The following is a 16,036-nucleotide window of genomic DNA, read 5'->3' as shown; positions in this document are numbered from 1 at the left end:
GTGATGATGGGCTGGAGTAGAGTGCTTGCCTTCTAAAAGTTTTCTGTCTGGCTAGACTATCGGGTTTTCCTTTCCCTTTTTTCCTTATCTCTAAATCCATTGCTATTTCCAATTTGCCACTTCTTCGGCTGTAAGTCTGAAACATACAACATAAAAAGAAAACCCAGAAAACACACTAACATGTCATTGTTTAGGTCCCAAGTTCCCTGGATGGTCTGCCTTCTTCTTTTCACTTTTCAGAGACTTTGTATATTTGTTTTGTATGCATAATGTCAAGGTTTTTAGTTTTACTTGTGTGGTAAACAGGAAAAACTATATATGCTCCTATCTTCCTGGAAATGAAAACATTCCAACATGCCACTTCTTAACAACACCCTGTGGAAAACACAAGATTTTCCCAGAGCAAACATGAGTGTCAATGCTTCCTTTCAGCACGCTTCATTTTTTCCTATATATTAACTTTTCTGTAGATCCTTTCCTGAAATATCTGAGTCAGAATGAATTATTCCTTTCTTCAAATGTTCACAAGCATATATTCCGTTTTTCTGAAAAGCTTTTTAATTGTGTTAGTCATCTTTTTGTTACTGGGACCAAAATGCCTGAAATGAATAACTTAAAGGAGGAAAGACTTTTTTCGGCTCATGGTTTTAGAGGTTTCAGTTCTGGTTAGCTGGCTTCATTGCCTGGACCTGAAGTGAGACAGAAGAACATGGCAGCTGAGAAGGAGAGAGAGAGGAGAGGACAAGGGACAAGAAATACACATCCAGGGCACACCCCCAGTGACCTATTTCCTCCAAACATGATACCTCCACCTACATATTCACCACCCCTCAGTAGTCTATTCAGCTATCAATGCAATAATCCGTTGATGGGGATAAGATTCATGTTTGGATTTTATTTATTTATTTGTTTGTTTTTTGATTATTACCAAGGGTTGAACATAGGGGTGCTTAACCACTTAGCCACATCCCCAGCCGTTTTTTAATTTTTTTTTTTTTTTTTTTTTTTATTCTGAGACAGGGTCTCACTAGTTTGCTTACAGTCTCGTTAAATTTCTGAGGCTGGCTTTAAATCTGTGATTCTCCTGCCTCAGCCACCATGCCCAGCTATCATGTTTGGAAATTAAATATCTAAATGTCTAACAGTAAATATTTATTACAGTACCTAACAGAGTACAGGACAAATAGTGTATACTCATTAAATATTTGCTGACTGAAAGAGTGAACAAATGAATATTTATTCAGCACTTCTCCATATGTTCTAGAACTTAATAAGGATTTGCTTAATTGAACTAAATTGTTTCAGCATCTGTCAGTCCAATCAATTCAAAATTATTTCTTCCCATAGGGAAAAAGGGAAGCTTACAATGTATATTCAAAGTGCAATTACTGCAGATTAGTAGTTTTTCCAATTAATAATTAGTCAATTACCACTTCTTTATTTAAAACAATATCTCCTAAACTTTCCATGATACAAAAGAAGTGAAAGCAAAGATCCCTCCCCTCAGAAGCATAAAACATTACAGGCATGATAATTAAAGAGCAAATAAAATTGAAACCAAATAGTAGTAAAATTGAAACGGAACAGAAAAAAAGAGAATATGGTTGGATTTCCCTCTGTTATTGAATCTATAATTTTCCCCATTACTCAGGCTCAAAAGTACATAATCACCTATTCATTTCCCCACATATTCTATCAGTCACTAAATCTCATCTTCCTATTCTACTGACTTTTTTTCAGTCCCTACCAATAAAATTTTACCATTTTTCATTTCAGGTCTTCTTGATTTCCCTTGCTCAGCAGCAGAATCATACAGAACTTACCTCAGGTATCACCTTCTCTGTGAAATTCTTCACTTGCCCTGACCAAATCAATGCCCTGCCCTCCTTTTGCCCTGGTCTTCTTCCTTGTTTTCTCCTCACTCTTCCTGTCATTCTTCACCTCAGCCTCCTACAATTGCCTTGGCTCAGTTTAGGCAAGATCTTTTCCAGCATGCCTTTCCTGACCTACCCTCTTCTCACAGGTTGTTTGAAGGTCCTCTTCTAGGAATTCCTAACACCCTCTGCTTACCTCTTCCAAAGCACCTCACTGTCTGAATTTGAATTACCTGGTTGAGTCACAGGCTAAACTTCCCAAGGGACAGATTGCTGTCCTTTGGATCATCTGCCCAGTTTTTGAGTTTTCAGAGTGACCGTGTTCTCCTACGTCTCTGTCACCCTATTATTTGGTACATGAATGGAACAGAGCAGCAGTCAGATCCACATGGGCTCAGTAAAGAGCCCTCTATCACTAGGTCGTCTGAACATTTATCCACCCAAATTACTATTCCAGATTCATCTTAGCTCACAAACTTACTTGGTGGTCAATAAGTTCAACAATGTTCTCACTAGCACCTTAGAATGCCTTTGCATCCCTTCCTCACCTCCTTTTCTATTCCTCCAAACTGATTTTGGATTGTCTCTGTGCATGCTCCGAGGAGCACAATATTACTACTAACATTCATATAACCAAATATCTCCACAAGAAACTGGGGCTGTCTGACCTCAGCTGTATCCTCAGCATTGCTGGGCAACCCTTATATTTATCTTCAGTTGATCCCTATCAAGTTCCCCACACAGCTGCTACAAAATTTTTCCACTCTCCTTAAGCCCTAAATTCCACCCCTGTTCCCCCTCATGACCAGTGAAAGCTCTCTTCTTCCACATAATTCAGGGGACAATTTTATGACTGTGAGATGCTTTGTATTCCTTCACCCTCCCTCAAAACTTTTCAATCCTTTTATCTATCCTGAGCTTCTCAACTCCTACAAAGATAAAAGAACTGCCGACCATCCTTCCCCAGACTAAATCCCCTCTCCATACTGCATCAACTATCTAATTTCTCTCCCTGTTCTTTTCTCCTTTTCTTCACCATACAGGAATGTTTAAACCTCCCTAGTCCATAAAGCTATTAATATTTCATTACTAGCTAATAATTTGTAGAGTCTTTACAATGGGGTAAGTACTGTTACAGGGGCTTCCCATATTTAATTCTGACACTAATCTTTGCTGTTATTGATATTATACTACCTATTTTGTAGATTAGGAAAGTGAGGCCAGTGGGATGGGAAATTTTCTCAAGGACACAGAGTTTTCTTTTTATACAACTTTTCCAAAAAATAATTGAAACTTCTTGTTCTCGGCGTTTCTATAACATATATCCAAATCTTTCATTGCTATTTCAATTACAGAGAAATATATTTGAACACTTTGGTCAACAAGGATGAGGACATATGAAGACATACACAACAGCACTGTTAATTCCTATTCTAGAAAGCTTGTTGAAAAAATGAATCTAGTCCTTAGAAAAAGTATATTTAAAAAAAAAAAAAAAGTAACAGCACTACCCTTTTTTTCCTCAACTGTAATCACTTGCTAAAAAATTTCAAGAACAACCAGTTTAGAACTGTGCAAAATAAATTGAAACACGGATATTTTGTTGGGTTTGAAAAGTGCTCACAGCCTGGATATTTCTTTAGCTACCTAGTCAAATCCCATGGCCCACAGCTTGGCACACTGTCCACAGCTTTCAAGAGGAATTTCATCAGAACAAGAAGGAGAGGAGCAAGCCCAGAAAGGAAGAGCTCACAACAGTATCAGCTGAAGCTGCTTCCCCAGCAGAAAGACCAAGGCTGACACCCAGTCCCCGGAGGAAGCAAACATTTCTTCCATTGACAAGTGTTTAATTGGACATTTTGCGAATCTAATGTCATGTATGCAGATGCAAATGTTTGAAGAGTTGTTTACAGTGTAGTTTGTGCCAGACAGTCTTCAACGCCAAGCCAGCACACAGCCTCCCATTATTCTGCTGGACTCAGCTTCTAAAGATGTTTCAGGGCTCTTTGAGCCTTGTAAATTTCCACATCTAAAGGCTCATCTGTGTTTTCAAAGCCCAGTCCTTCTTCCCTCATGAGTAGACATCCTCCTTCCCCTGCCAATCTTTGCAAATGCCTGTCTCCATTCAGAAAAGGCTTTGGAGAAATGACTGGAGAGGTGATTGCTCCATCTCTAGAAAGTTTAGTGTTAAAGTTTTAGTAGTTTTCAGAAAACCAACAAAAAGAAAATATCAAGTCCTAATTCCTTGCCCAGAAACTGGGTCTTAGCGGATTTAATTATTCTGAGAATTGTTTCTGTTATTCACTGACCCAGGAAAATTCAGCTTAGTGGCTCAGCTAAGAGACAAGTCCAACTTAACATACAAGCTATAAAGAAGCAGTTCTTTGGGAAGAATAAATAAGGATATACTACAAATACACATTGAAGAACACATTCATCTTTAAGAACTTAACCACTAATAATACTCTGCCTTTAACAATGCAATGAAGAAAAAGATTCAATTATCTCAAATTGTTATAATACCTTCACTCTGTCCTATTATCACAAATGTTTTAAGAGAAAAATTTAAGTGTTAAAAGCCCCAAATTAGACATATACATTAAGAACACTGATTGTGTAACATGTTAATATTTAGTTCAAGAAAAGAATCATGAAGAAAATTCTGCCACTCTTACAGATTGATAAGGTGAAGACCAGAGAATAAAAATCAGAAAGAAGTCTAGACATGAAAGATCTCCTAAGGACAAATGAGATCCCTAAAGCCCTGGGGTAAAGACAACATTGCCAGAACTTCCAAGTTCAGCTCCAACATGGAAGGACCTTCCCAGTCATCATTCCTGTCCTTACAACAACAGATAAAGCTGAACAAACTGAAAACCAGTAACTTTCTTTGGAGCCATCAGAGAACTGAAATGGCAAACCACCATCCTACAATCAGAGAGGCAGGCAAAGCCAGAGAGTCACAGCCAAGAGCTGCTTACCTGAACCATATGCTACCGGAGCCATGATGGATGGGAGCACTGAAATAGTAATGCAGGCAAACTGCTGGAGACGGAGTCTAGCCCGGCAGGAAAGTGAGAGACTCCTGGATCCACGGTCTTGGTAGGGGAGGTACCACAAAATGGGATAATCACAAGACAACTATGACAAACAGACAAGGACAAAAGGGAGACTACAGTACCAATAAATACTAATTGTGGCTAATATTGATTCAGCACTGATCCTTGCATGAAACCAGTCTGAAACTCCATGGGACTGTGGATTTGCTACAACTTTACTTTGTTGTCACAGAAATATAATAAATCACTACCAAATAGGTATCTCACATAATATAAATTCACACTCTTCAGTTCTGAAGGCCAGGTAACCAACCCTGGATGCACCAAGTAAAAGCAAAGAGTTGGCAGAGCTGTACCCCTTCCTGGAGGCTCTAGGAGGGAACTCAACATTTGCTTGCCTTTTGCAGTTTTTAGAGGTCACTCCCATCCCTAACTCATAGCCCACTTCCTCTGTCTTCAAAGCCAACAATATCGCTTCTCTCTGATCATTCTTTCAGAGTCACATCTCTTCCTCTGCTTCCACTGTTAGGAATACTTGTGTTGACATGAGGGCCACCTAGATAATCCAGGATAATCTCCCTATTTTAAGGTCAGATGATTAGCAATGTTAATTCCATTTGCAACTTGTATCGGGGAGGTATTGGGATTGAATGCAGGGGTGCTGTACCACTGAGCTACATCCTTAGCCCTTTTTTATTTTTTCATTTTTTTATTTTGAGACAGTCTTGCTCAATTACTGAGACTGGGCATGAACTTGTAATCCTCCTGCCTCAGCCTCCTGAGTTGCTGGAATTATAGGCATGTGACACTGTGCCCAGCCCCATCTGTAACTTTCATTCCTCTTTGCCATGTAGTTTAACATATTCTCAGGTTTCAGGGATTAGAACATCGACACGGTTGAAGGTGAAACAAGATATTATTCTGTCTACCACAGACAGCTATACTTATTTTCCCAATTTTACAGATAAAGAAACTGAAGTATAGAGAAGATATATAACTGGCCCAAGGTCACATGGATGAGAGTGGCAGAGCTCACATTTGAACCCAAACTGGCTAAAAAGCCCATGTTTTTTGTTTGGTTGGTTTTGGTTTTGGTTTTGTACCAGGGATTGAATTGAGGAGCACTTAACCACTGAGCCATATTCCCAGCCCTTTTTTAAATTTTTTATTTTGAGATAGTTGCTTAAGACATGCTAAACTTGGGATCCTCCTGCCCAAGCCTCTGGGATTACAGGTATGCACCACCACACCAGGCCAAAGCCCAAGTTCTTCACCAGTAAACTACTAGGGATACAGGATACTAGTGAGTGATTAGCTTAAGGGCAAACCTAAAATCTAGACTGAATAGGCAGATAAATAAAGTCAGAATAGGGCTGATTTCCACTATTTACCATCTGCTTCTCAAATAAGTTAATTGGTATTTTTGATTCCTCCATTTGTGTTTTTTAACCTTCTTATTGTCCCCTGTTTATTTTTTTAAAAGCATTAGCTCAGAAAAGAGAAACCCTATGAAAAAACATCCAGATATTGTAAAAAGTAAATTGTAGGATATAATATATAGCATTAGTGATCCAAGATAGATCTATAGTAATCAATGAAATATAATAAATACAGATATAAATTAGTTATGTAACGTAGATCTAATGTAGTTTTATAATGAAAAAGGCCCCTCAAGATGATCGCCTGGGCAGGCATGATGGCACATGCCTGTAGTCCCAGCAGCTCAGGAGGCTGAGGCAGGAGGGTTGTGAGTTCAAAGCCAGCCTCAGCAACATCAAGGTGCTAAGCAACTCAGTGAGACCCTGTCTCTAAATAAAATATAAAATAGGGCTGGGGATGTGGCTCAGTAGTTGAGTGCCCCTGCGTTCAATCTCTGGTACCAAAAACAAAACAAAAAAAATTATCTGGATGCAAAAAGGGCATATGTATATGAAAGTGGTAAATAGATTATATGAGCAGCTTGACATCATCATGAAACAAGAGAGATGTTACCTTTTTTATTTTACTATTTCAATCTATTACAAAGTTGGCTAAAACCATGCACTAAACAAGAGGACTAAGTAACAAGACCAGTAAAAATAAGAAAGACACTTTTCACTGAAGTCTTCGTTTAGTTTTTTTTAATAACAATTTCTCATAAGTGTTCCAAGAAGGAAGTAAATTTTCTGCAAATATATAAAAATGATGTCAGCAAGATGGCAGACTAAGAGGTTGCAGAAAGTTCTCTTCCCTCCAATAGAAACTTTTACTAACAAATATCCACAAACAAGAACACCTTTGTGAAAACCTCAAAACTTGGGAATAAGACAAGATACCACATGACTCACAGAACCAAGTAAAATCATATTAGAGAGCAAGAAGAACAGTTTCATTTTGACTATGTCAACCCTCCCCCTTCTTCCTAGTTGCCACAGCAGCACAAAGACAGGATCTCCCTGGGCTCACAGTTTCTACAGCGAGAAAAGAGAACTGGAAGTAATCATCCAGCTTTTCTAGCATTCTGATCATCTGGGCACAGAAGGGACACAGTAGATAAAGGTGAAAAATGGATTCTGAGACACTTCCCAGGAAGTCCACTTCTGTCTCACCTCATGGGAAACACTGAGGGTAAGGGCAGGGATAGACCTAATGGGGTCAGGTAGAAATAAAGGAGGCAGAGCTCACAGTAACCAACATAGGGATCTTGGTGGTAGCTTCATGCTCCTGCCAGTGTAGGCATCCAATCAGTTACCAGTCAACTGCAAAGCTCAGCAGCAAAGCCAAACTAGTCACTCCCAGAAGCACAGTGGAGAAGTTCGACCTAGCTTGAGTCCCTAGATAGATGGCCTCCACACCTCGTCTCAGTGCCTACTCCAGGGGCCTGCACAGGCAAGAGGACACTGCCTCTGTGCATATCAGGAGCTACTCCTGCCCAATCTAGGAGTCCAAATAGTGGTTGGGCTCTATCTCTGAATCTACTCCAGGGCTCTAGCTCAGAAGGGAGATTCTTGCCACAGAGCATTTCTCTGGAGTATGGGGGTTGAAACTGTTCAACTTGGGAGCAAACAACAGCTCAGCCTACACTCAGAGCCCATTCCAGGACACCTAGAGGAAAAGAGGCAATTCTCAATTTTGCATTTTGATAGAGCACAACCTCTGGGCCCATTCATTCTGAGCAGCATTTCTACCTAACTTCAAAGTACATTCTGCAGACCTTCTTAACTACAAAAACACACAGAAACAACTCCACTCAACCAGAGGGGATTGCAGCACATAACTGGAAGTTCCACCTGATTGCTGAGAGCCTAAACAGCAGCCCCACTCAACCTCAGAACACTGAAAGCAGTTTAGCTAACTAGAGAACCCAACAACAAGATTTACCTGCCTTTGGTCAATACCAGATGGCCCAACCAGAATTATAGGCTAAACTAAGTACTGAAGATCTATCACTTTCAAAGAATATCTGCAAAGGCCAGAACTGGTGTCTGTCTCTTCAAACGTGTAGACACCAAGTCCAAGAACACAAGAATTATGGAATTATATCACCAAAATATACTAATCAAGCTCCAGTAACAGGCCTAAAAAAAGAAACGGAGCACTATGAAATAACAGACAACAATTTCAGAATTATCCTAGTTAAAAAATATACACTGAACTCCAAGAATATGTTGATATAATATTAAATAAAATTTGGAAAACAATACAAAAACAAAATCAGAAGATAAAAAAAGAAAAGATAAAAAATCATAGATATGAAGAACACAATGACTAAAATTAAAAATCCAACAGAAATCTTCAATAGCAGACTCAGTAAAGCAGAAAAAAAAAAGAGTAAGTGCAAAGAAAGAACATTTGAGGGGCTGGGGTTGTGGCTCAAAGGTAGAGTGCTTGCCTAGTATGTGTGAGGCCTAGCATGTATGAGGCACTGGGTTCCATCCTTGGCACCACATAAAAATAAAATAAAGGTATTGTTTCCACTTACAACTAAAAAAATGAATGTTTAAAATTTTTTTTAAAAAAGAACATTTGAAATCATCTAGTCACAGAAGAAAAAAGAATGAAAAAATGAAGAAATTAAATTGTGGAACTGCATCAAGAGAAATGACCCTTACATAATAGAAATTTCAAATGGAAAAGATAGAGGAAAAAAAATAGCCAGAAGGCATATTTAAAGAAATACTGGCTGAAAACTTCCAAGATCTGGTACAAGATGCCAATATTGCCAATATCTATATATAAGAAGTTACAGAGGTCTCCAATTCAAGAGCAGTTCACTAATATACATAACAGTCAAACTATTAAGAATCAAAGACAAAAAAAAGTTTTAAAGGCACCAAGACATAAGAAATACATTACAAAAAGTGAGTCTCAATACAGCTATCTGTGGCAGAAACCTTGCAGATCAAAAGAGAATGGAATAATATATTCAAAACACTGAAAGAAAAACACTGCCAACAAAAATTCTTTACCTGGCAAAGCTATCTTTCAGAAATGTGGAATAAATAAAAAATTTCCAGAAAAACAAAAACTAACAGAGTTCATGACCACTAGTCATGTCTGCCCTACAGAAATTACCACAACTGAAATTTCATATTATTGAAACAACTCTTATCCCTATTCACTCATAAATTATAGTCTTCAATCTCCTTAGTTATATTATTCAAATATTCCATTTAGCTTTGTCTAATTTATTTATCATGTAAAACAAAAGACCTAAGGTCTCCTATAAATTGCTTTCTAGTATTTCATACTTCCATTTGTTTTGTTTATTTTGAAGATATACATTTTAAATGCTTGACTCATAAAAAGTCACAACTACCTCTTCCTTCTAGCTTTTATATCTTACCAATAGAAAATAACTCTGGGTTTAGTGTAATGCCCTTTGTTTTGAAGGACACTTGGTTTCACTTTAGTATAATATGGAACTCAGGACCATAAGAGTTTCCGGTTTCCCTGCCCTGACCCACTGTCTGGATGGATTACATTATAACTGACTTACAAGTTCCACAGTTAAACTGAGAAGAGCACAAGGGCTGGATTTGTCCTTCATTCCATCCAGTGCCCTACATGTAGGTGCTTGGTAAGCAGTAAAAGTAGCTAGATGAAGTTAACTGAAAATCATTATGTTCAATGTGTAGTCTCTAATAATTTGGGGATCCAGCTTCCCATCTTCATATTTGATACCCAAGTCAGGAAAGTCTTCACGTGTAATAAAGTTAGATGTTAGAGATGTATATTGCTTTAAGCAAACTTTAAAAAATTGGATTTATTCAGATAATATATCATAGAAGATTGATTTGTAAGATTACATATTGTACTTGCCTGTTGCATTGAAAGTGTCATTTTGTTTCCACAGATGTTCTCTAAATACAACCCTTCATTTATTCATCAGAACTTGTACTAAGCATCCTTTCCATCACTGCCTCTCCCCCTGAAGATCTTTACTCTGTTGGCCTTCAAAGACCATCTGCTTTACTTTTATTTGATGTGACATGGTAGAGGTTGAGGGGATACACTGCAAGAAACCAAGGCTCCAAGACAAAGCAAGACTTTGATACAACAGTCAGAGCAGTGGATTGGAAGTCAGAAGGCTGAGAGTTGTTGCCAGTGATAGCTAGCTACCTTAATATCAGATTGTGAGTTTCTAAGAGAAAGATGATAGTCCCTGGTTACATCTACATCTGAGCATGTTTGTAATCAAATGTAAAGTTGCTTCTTAAATACAAGGTACTTCACTAATCTTTTTTCCAAGAAAATCTAATACTGCTATACCAACATACAATGCACCAGGTGACCTCTTCCTTATTAACAACCATTTCTTGAAATTTGATAAATGTTCTGAAAACTTCTGCCTAATCATTACCCTTTTTCTTTCCATCTTATTCTTCCTCTGCTACTCTTCAGTTAGTTCAAAGTCTCCCAACATGTTCTCTGCAAAATAAGATCAACTCTCTAGACAACTTGCACACCTCTGAACAATCTTCTGTTTGTCTTCCTGACAAACTGAGTAAAGATGAGAAATCAAAGCTTGTGACAGTGTTATCTTTAGAGAAGTACAGTTATTTGGAAAAGACAGCTCGGTTTTCTTCTGTTTTCTAAATCTGTCCATACTTGTATCTTTAGCAATCACCATTCTCTGTTACAGTCCTGCAGTTTTCTTATCTTTGTTTCTTTGAACAAAGAAAGAAACTGTCCTTTTCCCTATAACAGTCTCTCTTGATGGCTTGTAGTATTCCTTGTTGTTCAAGTCTCCAACCTTTCTTCACTGAAATTTACGTAAGGATCTGATGTCTAAGAACTCTCCTGAAATACAATGTAATGGTCATTAGTCAAGTCAAATGTGCTTCTTCCTTCTTCTTTATAAGTTAGATACCGAACTGTTGTGCCTTTTTAGTCCAAGGACCTGTTGTAATGTTTGACAGAAGTCTCCACCATGAGACAACTCTGCTAGGGTCAAGGCTCTCTGGGCATCCATACTTGGATGTTTCACAGCTGCCTCTCCCCTCAAAACATATTTCAAAGCTCCAACCACACCACTTTCCTCTTCTACATATGGGGTGCAAATATTTGTAAATGGGTCACTCTTCTCCTGAAACTCTGTATCCCATTCTTTATGTGCACATAATACACATTTGGTAAATAGCTATGAAAATTAATATTTGCTGAATAAAATAAGAACTGAAGAAAAATTCCAGAGACCTAGAAGCACACCAGTCCTATTATTTTGTTGCATTAAAGAAAGGAGCCCAGGAATAAAGAGAAAGGACCAATATTCTGACTGTAGCTAACACATGAATTGGGTTGTTTGTTTTTAAAAACCAAGTAGTTTAAGAAGGGTAGGGGGAGAAGATACATTTTAAAGCTCCAGCTCCAGGGCAAGTAATAAAAATTGTTTCTTTAATGTTTGTTTGTTTGGCTTTTTTTTTTCCATAATATTGCAAGCAATGGGAAGGTCTATTCCATCACACCAGCCTTCAGGGCAGAAAGTTTCAGCTTCTTGAGCTAAATCAAATTGGCAACAGCTCTCAGATTTTCAGGCATTCACAATTGGTCTCTGCCTTCCATGAGGATAAACCTGGTTGACAAAATAATAATAATAATAAATATTATTATTATTATTATTTTCACTTATTTTATGGACTTTTTTTTTTTTTTTTTGGTCCTTTGCTCTTGTCAATTAATTTTTAAGGATCCTGGAAACCCATCTTACTGTCTTATCCCTGGATTACAGAAATGGAGGCATTGGGCTTTGTCTGCACCAAGAACTGTCCTCCTTATGAAGGGGTTGGCAGGCAGCACCTTCCCAAGTACACAAAGCTAGCCCAAGAAACAACAGTGCTTGGCACTCCTGCCTCAAAGCTCTCAAGTGCCACTCACTGATGACAGCTCCCAATGTCAGGCACTTTATACTCTCCAAATCGGTAAGATTGAACACATATAAAATTACAATATATGAGCACCTAGGTCAAAGTATCACAGTCTTCTAGAATCTCAATAGAAGTCAATACTTTTCAATATAATGAAACAAAATCAACACCTTTATAATTCAGTTTTTATCATTCCACTCCTGGGTTTCCATTCTAAATTCACTTATCCTCAAGGCCCCAGAATGTGCATTCATTCTGGACCATACTCTTCAACAAGACATAGGCTTTCCTAGCAGGAACTGTCTGTGTTTCTGGGAGGAATCCTGCCTCTATCTGCTTGTATTTTGAGTCCTGATTTTTCCATTTTGCAAGTACTGTTCCTATTTAGGAAGGTCAAACACGGATTACAATTGTACCGAGCTCTTAAATTTACAGTAAGGATTAAATGAGCCAACATAAGTAAAAAAGTTAAATATACCAGTGCCTCGAACATGGTCAGTGCTCCATAAATATCATCTTTGTGACATTCCATGCCTAAATAACACATGACCCCATAACTGGCTCTTTGGGAAAAGAGCCTGAGAAAATCAGTCTTTTTCACAAAGCAAAACATTTGCTCCACTTCTTGCTGCAGACTTGAAATAACTGAAGTAGGTAACATTAATTTTATTTTTGGACTTTGTGTTTGTTAAATGTAGCGTGCAAAAATATTTTAATATGTATGTAAAATGACTTTTTAAGTGCCTTTTAAAAATCTCCAAGGTCCTTTCAGCTCCAAAATGTGATCTGTGATAACTAATCTCAAATGCATGCAAATTAACAGTGACACAACTCCCTAGATAAGTGGAAATATATGGCATCTTCTGTCTGGTTTGCACTGGAAACAAGTTAGACCCAGGGTGGGAAGCCTGTGACAATGTAGAACAAAGTCTTTCCCTCATTTCTTCCCACCAGCCAGGGTCTCAGTTCCTCTTTCTGCAAATGTTGAGAGGAAAGCAAATGAGCTGTAATTTGCAGAGAAGAAAATAACAAGATTCTGCAGAATGCCAAGCAGACCAGTGAAGTTAGCAGAACTCCAAGAAATGATCTGCACTCTCTAACCAGGATAAAATAGAATCCCCCAAATTTAACTCACAAAGGAGACCCAGCTAAGTTCCCTCATCTTGGAAATTAAGAAACTAAAACCTAAAGAGATTAAGTGAGATCCAAGGTCATCCAGCTTTTCTGGAACTCTGACATAGAAACAGAACTGCTTCATTAACCAATTGTTAAAGCAGTCTTTCATGTACTATGTGTTCACACATGGATAAATGTCTCTCTTTTCCTCTCTGGGCCATATTTAGCCTTCTTCAGTCATTTGCAGATGAACCAGCACCTGTCTCAGGAAAACAGAGAAGATTCTTCACAATCCTGAATTCAAAAGAAACGCCTGGTTCTTGAAACAAGTCTGAGTCATGTGGTTCTACCTTTAAATCCAAACTTATCTTTTAGAAATATATTAAATAACACCGTGTTGACAAAGATCTTTCAAAAGTCTCAATGTAGAAGAAAATTAAGGACTGGGTATATTTTGTTTTAAGAAAAATATCAGGGGGGTGCCTGGTGATTATTTCTTTAACAATAGCATAGAATTCCTCTTAAGTAATGACAATCAGAACGACTCCACTTGTAAAAGTGCAACACTTACACAACTCTTTGGAAAACTATCAGAAAATGCAAATTATAAGCCTGCATATCCACGGGCCTCCATTAAACCGTTATTTCCCTATCCTGCCGATTCCAGGATTGTTTGGGAGCCAGTGATGATGGAGAGGAGAGGAGATGACCCAAACTAGGTATTCATAGGTATTTGTATCCATTCCTATATTCCTATATAAATCAATCACTTAACTTGTTCATTCATTCGGTTCTACTCCGTTGATATTCATGTCATTACAGAGCAGTAATGACAAGCCAGGCGTGGGCCTGACCCTCATGCAACACAGAGTCTAGGAGTGGAAACTGGACACTCACACCAAAAGCACAAGTACTAGGTACAAAGTGAAAGGAACCTCAAAAGTGCCCCGATCAAGCCCCTTGGCTGTTCGAAGGAACTAAGAATGTTGCAGCTGGGGCCTGAGGGAAGCTCCGCGGGCGGCTCGGGGCTGGGGCCCGGGGCCCAGGCGGAGGAAGGCCGCGGTGGGAAAGGGCTGCTAAGGAAGGCAGAGCTCGCTGCGGTCGCGCGGATTCCCCCTCCACCCTACGTCCTGGGGCCTCCAGGTTTCCAGCGCCCGGGCCTCCAGTGTCACGAAAGGGGCAGGCCCGGGCCGACTCCCAGTGGCTCCCTAGTCCCGTCCTTCAGTCGCTCCTGCGAATGAGAGGTGCTGAAAACCTGTCCCCTTCTCCGGGCCCGCCCGCCAGGAGGAGCCTGGGCCTGGCGCAGCCGCCCGCGGGCACGGCCGGGCCGTGGCGCACGCACCTGGTCGGGCAGCTCCAGGGCGAAGGCGGCCGAGGCGGCGGAGGCAGCGCCCAAGGGAGGCAGCGCCCAAGGGAGGTTGCTTCGGGATTTGAAGTAGCGACGGCCACACCCCCAGCCGGACCTTGACCGTCGCCCTCCCCCCGCCCCTCCCCCGCGTCCTGGGCCGTGAGGCGGGACCGGGAAGCCTGACTCCGGCGCGGAGTCCAGAGCGCCTGGGGGTCTCGCCCGGAGTCCGGCGACCTCGGGGCCACCAGTCCGCCGGATGGTTCCCCCCCCACCTTCTAGGTTCTGGTTCCTGTTGGAAAATCGGTGTCACCTGGAGTTCCCGGACCCTTGGCCTAGCTGCTGCTTATAGGGGCGACCGAGACGCGGGCGTCGCCTTCAAACCTGGGTCTGCAGGGCCTGGGCTCTTTTTCTGAAGCTGTGGCCTCCGGTCAGGCCTGCGTCAGGGCCACCAGAAGGCACAGGGTTGGGGGCACGACAGTAGTGGAGGTGCTTTAAGAAATCTCTGCAGGTGGGAAAGGATGGGCCTCCGCAGCTGAAAGGAAAAGTGGACCGGTGCTTTTCTTTCTCTGAGCGTGGCTAAGGGCAAGCCATCCTCGAAGCCCGAAGTCCGGTGTCTAGAAACTGTGCTTTATGAGCTGTCAAACACCTCCCACGGGAAGCGATCATTAAACCGTTATTTCCCCATCCTCCTGGCTCAGGATTGTTCGAGAGCCAGTGATGATGGAGGGGAGAGGAGATAACCCAAACTAGGAGATCAGAAAGTCTCTCTCTCTCTCTCTCTCTCTCTCTCTCTCTCTCTCTCTCTCTCTCTCTCTCTCCTCTCTCTCTCTCTCTCTCTCCATTAATTATATAAGGGTGCCCAAGAAGAGAGTTGACTCATCCGATTACCGGGTTTACCTTATCTCAACAGTCACACGCATTTCTGGTCACAAAAGTATGTGCTCACGTATTGTCAACGTTTTATGTTTTGATTATCTAGATTCTTTTGTTTAATCAAACTCTTATCATATACAAACAGTTATTTTTGTGAAACACTGAGCAATTCCAGTCTCTCCTCTAAACCAAACACACACACACACACACACACACACACAAATCTTAAAAAAATAAAAAGAAAAATCACATGCTCACTAAACACACAAAAAATGTGCAAAGCCCATTCACCTACATACACATAAACCTTGGTTTAAAATGCTTCTAAATTTTAATGAATCCAGTGGCCCACTGCACAAAGTATCAACAACTCTATAAGGCTTTCAAAGACCCTCACAATGGGGCCCTGGTCAACCTTTG

At 40.2% G+C, this 16,036-nt stretch overlaps 1 protein-coding gene across 2 annotated transcripts in view; it reads right to left on the bottom strand.

Annotated features, from left to right (window-relative positions):
- Nucleotides 1-15,333, bottom strand: part of Cpq (carboxypeptidase Q) — a 448,367-nt gene extending 433,034 nt beyond the window's left edge. Inside the window, exon 1 of one of the 2 annotated variants that reach the window (XM_077105576.1) lies at nucleotides 15,125-15,333. The gene's annotated coding sequence lies outside the window, so the exon portion shown is untranslated. Of the gene's footprint in view, nucleotides 1-14,737; nucleotides 14,820-15,124 lie in introns of those variants that run through there. The other variant, XM_076835947.2, reaches the window with a different exon arrangement.
- Between the last annotated feature and the right edge of the window lie 703 nt (nucleotides 15,334-16,036).

This window comes from Callospermophilus lateralis, chromosome 16, assembly GCF_048772815.1.
Source record: "Callospermophilus lateralis isolate mCalLat2 chromosome 16, mCalLat2.hap1, whole genome shotgun sequence".
Taxonomy (NCBI): domain Eukaryota; kingdom Metazoa; phylum Chordata; class Mammalia; order Rodentia; family Sciuridae; genus Callospermophilus; species Callospermophilus lateralis.
The sequence above is the reverse complement of the archived record's forward strand: the minus strand, read 5'-3'. Positions and strand labels throughout refer to the sequence as shown.